General features: G+C 42.2%; 1 pseudogene; it reads left to right on the forward strand.

Moving 5' to 3' along the window:
• The first annotated feature begins 1,147 nt into the window (after positions 1-1,147).
• Positions 1,148-2,846, forward strand: LOC110290143 (importin subunit alpha-1 pseudogene; annotated as a pseudogene).
• Positions 2,847-6,711: the final 3,865 nt, after the last annotated feature.

Genomic DNA, 6,711 nt, shown 5'->3' on the forward strand with positions numbered 1-6,711 from the left:
TCCTGCAAAAAGAAATGCAAGTGACCAACACATGTTTGAAAAATATCCCTGTATCCTTGTACATAAACCCACTTTTGGATTCCATCTCAATCCAGTCAGAATGGCTAGCATCAAGGAAACATGTATCAACAAATAAGGAGGAGGAAACAGAGAAAGAGCAAGAAAGGAGATCTCTTACCCAATGCTGGTGGGATGAAAATATGTATAACCACTATGGAAACCAGAATAGAGTTTTCTCAAAAAACCTAAAAACCGTAACAACCCTGTGGTCCAGGGCAAATGTCTGGAAGTTCACATTAGCAGAGATTTATCTTCATGCCCTTGAGGATGCTGCACTGTTCACAACAGCCAGGAAACAGAACCAACCTAGATGTTCACCAACAGATGAATGAATAAAGAAAATATGGTACACATACATGTGGAGTTTTATTAACTATAAGGAAAAATGATATCATGACATGTGTGTAAAAATAGATACAACAGTAAATCATTATGTTAAGTGAAATCACCCAGACTCAGACAAAAATTTACCTTTCTTTCCTATGTAGAATGTGCACCATAAGTTTATGTGTGTGTCGGGGTGGGGGGGGGGGAGGATCATGAGACTAGAAAGGGGATCTGAAGTGACAGGCAGAAAGAGAGTCATAGAATCAATTTGGTATGAAAGCAGAAGGGGAAAGTATTTGGGCGAAGGAAGAAACCAGCCAGGGGGAGGCAGGGAGTATGAAAGAGAGTTGGGGAAACAGACAAGAAGGACAAAGCATAATGATACACATGAACTAAAATGTTGCATCTACGGGAGGGGAGACCATTGGTTCTGTGGAGGCTCGATGCTCCAGCGTAGGGGGATGCTAGGGCGGTGAGGCAGGAGTGGGTAAGTGGGCATGGAACACCCTCATAGAAACAGGGAGGAGAGGAATTGGATAAAGGCATTTGAGGAGGGGAAACTGGGAAATGTAAATAAATGAAAATAAATGAAATATAAATAAATAAAATATACAATAAAAATAAAAACAAAAAATGTTATAATCAAACACAGTGTTTTGTGTGTTGTATTAAAAATTAATAAAAGCGAAATTTAAATCGCGCAGGCTGGCAGCACGAGACACAAAGTCTGAGGGCTGAAGGGTAGCAGACTTTTCCACAGCCGCCGACCCGCAGCTTGAGTATCCCACACCGCCTTTCGTGGAAGTCTGAGCCAGCTGTACAGCTTTCCTCCTTGTTCCTGCAACCATGTCCACGAACAAGAATGCTAACTTACCAGCTGCCCGACTTAACAGATTCAAGAACAAGGCGAAGGACAGTACAGAAATGTGTCGCCGCCGAATAGAAGTTAATGTGGAACTCAGGAAAGCTAAAAAAAAGATGAGCAGATGCTGAAAAGGAGAAAGGTCAGCTCCTTTCCTGATGATGCTACTTCTCTGCTACAGGAAAACCGGAACAACCAAGGTACTATAAATTGGTCTGTTGAGGACATTGTTAAAGGCATAAACAGTAACAATTTGGAAAGCCAGCTCCAAGCTACTCAAGCTGCTCAGAAATTGCTTTCTAGAGAGAAACAGCCTCCTATAGACAACATCATCTGGACTGGTTTGATCCCAAAATTTACGTCCTTCTTGGGCAAAACTGATTTGAGTCTGCTTGGGCACTCACCAACATTGCTTCTGGAACATCTGAACAGACCAAAGCTGTGGTGGATGGAGGTGCTATCCCAGCATTTATTTCTCTCTTGGCATCTCCCCATGCTCACATCAGCAAGCAAGCTGTATGGACTCTTGGAAACATTGCTGGTGATGGTTCAGCTTTCCGAGACTTAGTTATCAAACACGGTGCAATTGACCCACTGTTGGCACTTCTTGCAGTTCCTGATCTGTCATCCTTGTCCTGTGGTTACTTATGTAATCTTACCTGGACACTTTCAAACCTTTGTCGAAACAAGAACCCTGCACCTCCCTTAGACGCTGTTGAGCAGATTCTTCCTACTTTAGTTCCACTCCTGCACCACAGTGATCCAGAAGTATTAGCAGATTCCTGCTGGGCCATTTCCTACCTGACTGATGGGCCAAATGAGCTCATTGAGATGGTTGTGAAGAAAGGAGCTGTTCCCCAACTTGTGAAGCTTCTAGGAGCTACTGAACTGCCCACTGTGACTCCCGCACTAAGAGCCATAGGGAATATTGTCACTGGAACAGATGAACAGACTCAGAAAGTGATAGATGCAGGAGCACGTGCAGTCTTTCCCAGCCTGCTAACAAACCCAAAAACTAATATTCAGAAGGAGGCCACGTGGACAATGTCGAACATTACAGCTGGACGCCAGGACCAGATACAGCAAGTTGTGAATCACGGCCTAGGCAGACTTTAAGACACAGATGGAGGCCGTGTGGGCTATAACCATCTATACCAGTGGTAGAACTGTTGAGCAGATTGTGTATCTCCTTCATTGTGGGATAATAGAACCTTTGATGAACCTCTTGAATGCAAAAGATACCAAGATTATTCAGGTTATTCTTGATGCCATTTCAAATATCTTTCAGGCTGCAGAGAAACTAGGTGAGACAGAAAAGCTCAGTATAATGATTGAAGAGTGTGGAGGCTTGGATAAAATTGAAGCATTACAGAGCCATGAAAACGAGTCTGTATACAGGGCCTCATTGAACTTAATTGAGAAGTACTTCTCAGTGGAGGAAGAGGAAGATCAAAACATGGTGCCAGAAACTACCTCTGAAGGCTTTGCCTTCCAAGTTCAGGATGGTGCTCCCGGGACCTTTAACTTCTAATGTCCAGCCAAGGCACAAAGTTGTTAGCTGTGTGCTGTGCTATTCTGTATTCTCATAGATTTGTCTTACTGTTTCTCTACTAAGAACTCTTTTTAAATGTGGTTTGTTATTGTAGCACTTTTTACAAAAGAAACTATACTTGACCAGTTATAAACTATACATATTCTATGAAGCTGTCCTCTGAATTTATTTCTATGTGAAATTTCATACACTGTCATGTCCTGTAAATAAAGATTAAAGTTCTATTCTTTAAAAAATAAATTAATACAAGCAAGAATATGGATCAGTCAAAAAAACACATTGGATACGAAGGACATATGTTAGAATCTAATAACATTGTTTGACTTTTTCAAGTCAAAAGAAGCCACTGTGTTCATATGGAAAGTCACTTGAAAGCTATAGTTCTTCATTTATGACATCCTCAAATGTCACAGCAAATTCCATAACAGCTGACTTCCTAATTTCACTCCTTCACCATTCACACTTTGATCCACTAGGCATCACCGTAAATTGTCACAGACATTACCTGAGCAGTACAGACAGAGTGTTTCAGCTTTAAATACTTTCTGCAAATGCCTTGACCTCTCTGAAATTAGCATTGCACCAATAGGCACCTACCTTATGCTAGATTCTTCACCAAACATTTTACGACATTCGGTTTTACCAGGCACTTGCCTCTTCTTGCTCATCTTGTAGCTGTCTTGGGCATGAACTTTTCATATGTAGCTTGATCACCTCCATCTTTCAGAATCACATTAACCTGGGATAGTTTGTTAACCTAAGATTTCTCACCTTGTCTCACTACTTTAAGGGGTTTAAAGAAGTTACGTCTGCTTATTTGTTTGGGTATCTTTGTCCTCCTCCTATGTGCTTCCACTGTAAATATGAGCATTTCATCAATAGTGTTTTCAAGGGTTAATCACTTCTACACACATTCAGCATCTCCATGTCAATAACATCCCAAAACATCCCAAAATGAAGAATATGCATGACTAAACGCAACCAAACTCATGTCTCTAGCTGCATATGTAGCAGAAGATGGCCTAGTCAGCCATCAATGGGAAGAGAGGCCCCTTGGTCTTACAAACTTTATATGCCCCAGTACAGGGGAACACCAGGGCCAAGAATTGGGAGTGGGTGGGTAGGGGAGCAGGGCAGGGGGAGAGTATAGGGGACTTTTGGGATAGCATTTGAAATGTAAATGAAGAAAACATCTAATAAAAAATTGGGGAAAAAAGATGGCTTCTGTGTCTACGTGTTCTAGTGCAATGGTAGAGTACTTATTTAGCATGCACAAGGCCTTGAGTTCAATACCTAATATTTCATATACAAAAAGACAAAAAGTTTATGTGTCGTGATTCAGAAGTAAGTTGATATATATTTAAACTCCACATGTGTGATGGTTTGTATATGTTCAGCCTAAGGAGTGGCACTATTAGAAGGTGTGGCCCTGTTAGAGTAGGTATGGCCTTGTTGGAGTAGGTGTATCACTGGGGGTGGTAGGCTTTAAGACTCTCGTCCTAGCTGCCTGGAAGTCAATATTCTGCTAGTAGCCTTCAGATGAAGATGTAGCACTCTCAGCTCCTCCTGCACTATGCCTGCCTGGATGCTGCCATGTTCCAGCTGGTGATAATAGACTGAACTTCTGAGCCTGTAAGCTAGCCCCAATTAAATGTTGTCCTTTATAAAACTCGCCTTGGTCACGGTGTCTGTTCACATCAGTAAAGCCTTAACTAAGCATGTGAGAATTTGGATCTATGCATCAATATCTAGATTTCTGACCTCTGTGAACCACTAGATTAATATCACACTCAAGTTCTCCCATAGCAACTCTCTCTTGTCCTGAGTTGCAGGGCTTCTTCAGATCCCTATGGCCTTTCTGGTCAACCACAGTTAACACCTCGTCCTCCTCATTGACCAAGGAAGATATCGGGAACTTGTAGGCTCTGACCTTGAAAAGAAAAAGTATTTAGTGTATGGAACTCATACAATAGGCCCTTACACACAGAAATGAAGCCTGGTTTTGTTTCTAAGTTTACATGAGCTGATTTCTTTTCTATTATTCTTTGATAATTTCATACATATTATTAGATTTCTATTTCATACAAGTGATATATATATATATGTGTGTGTGTGTGTATATACATATATATATGTGTGTATATATATATATATATATATATATATATATATAGTCAACTCCCAAAAGAGGCCCCCTCCCACACCTATGTTTTTTATTTTGTTTTCAGTTTTGTTTTGTGAACCACTGAGTTTAAATAGGTTTATCTGAGAGAGAGAGAGAGAGAGAGAGAGAGAGAGCGAGAGAGAGAGAGAGTTAGTTTACTTCTTGATACTGAGAAACTTAATGATAACATATGCTTCTCTGACATTTAGGGGAAAAAACTGAGGGGTTTTTAAGAAACAAATTGGTCAGCAAGCTCTTGTTGGCATCCACAATAGTGTCTAGGTTTGGTGGTTGTTCATGGGATGGATCCCCAGGTGGGGCAGTCTCTGGATGGTCATTCCTTCAGTCTCTGCTTCCCACTTTGTCTTGCTGAGAGGAGCCTGATATAGCTGTCTCCTGAGAGGCTCTGCCAGTGCCTGACAAATACAGAAGTGGATGCTCACAGCCATCCATTGGACAGAGCACAGGGTCCCCAATGAAGGAGCTAGAGAAAGAACCCAAGGATCTGAAGGGGTTTGCAGCCCCATAACAACAATATGAACTAACCAGTATCCCCAGAGCTACCTAGGACTAAGCCAACAATCACAGAAAACACATGGTGGGACTCATGGCTCTGGCTGTATATGTAGCAGAGGATAGCCTAGTCAGTCATCAATGGGAGGAGAGGTCCTTAGTCCTGTGAAGGTTCTATGTCCCAGTATAGGGGAATGTCAGGGCCAGGAAGTGGGAGTGGGTAGGTTGGAGGGGGAAGGGAATAGGGACTTTCAGAGGAAAAACTAGGAAAGTGGATAACATTTGAAATGTAAATAAAGAAAATATCTAATAAAAAGAAAAAAAAGAAACAAATTGGTAAAATATGGAGAAAACTAAATGAAATTATTTAATGATGAAAAATCATTTTTTAAAATTATTACAATTGAGAAAACAACCTCCTGGTAATGATTAACACTTTGGTTGAGCACAATAGCAGATGCTTACAGGTCCAGCTAAAACACAAATGCCTTTAGCCCAGCCGTCCCAGTCTTGCCTGAAGTGGAAACGTAAGGGTTCTCTGGAGAGTCGGTTGGATGTGTTTTGCTGGGGCAAGCACATGAAGGAATGTTTAGCTGAAGCAGACACAGATGAAAGGATGTTCTGCAAGCACGTGAAAGGATTCTTTGCTAACAACACACATGAACTGGTCTGTAATTGCATTGCACAGGTGAGCTGTAGTTGTCGGGACTCCATAGAGTGTAATGTGCCAAAAAACTTCTGGTGCTGTGCTGCAGTTTCTTGGACTTGCTACTTCCAAGGACTCAGACTGATTGGCCGAGTGATGTCAGCTGAGACAGACAGACAGACACATGCTAAGGCACTTCCTGTGGACGATACAGAGGCTGAGCTTGGCTGGCTTACAGAGCTAACTGTGCAAAGCCTGTGGGTGTTGAATTTTTGGTGATCTTTGCTTCCCTGAGAGAGGCACATTGGGGAATGTCTCCTGGTGTTCCTCCTGGTCCCTGCTGCTGACTAGTGCCAGAGCTGAGATCTAGCTCTCTCTGCTAGGTAGTGCCACCACTGCTGATTCCCATACACTGGGACATCTATTGAGCCTTCACAGGACCAAGGAGCTCCCCTCCCGTTGATGCATGACAAGGCCATCCTCTGCTACTTATGCAACTAAAGGCATATGTACTCCTTGGTTGGTGGCTTAGTCCCTAGGAGCTATGGGGGGGGGGGCGGGTCTGGTTGGTTGATGATATTATTCTT

This window comes from Mus caroli, unplaced genomic scaffold (assembly GCF_978045245.1).
Source record: "Mus caroli unplaced genomic scaffold, Mus_caroli_1 scaffold_2, whole genome shotgun sequence".
NCBI classification, from domain to species: Eukaryota; Metazoa; Chordata; class Mammalia; order Rodentia; family Muridae; genus Mus; species Mus caroli.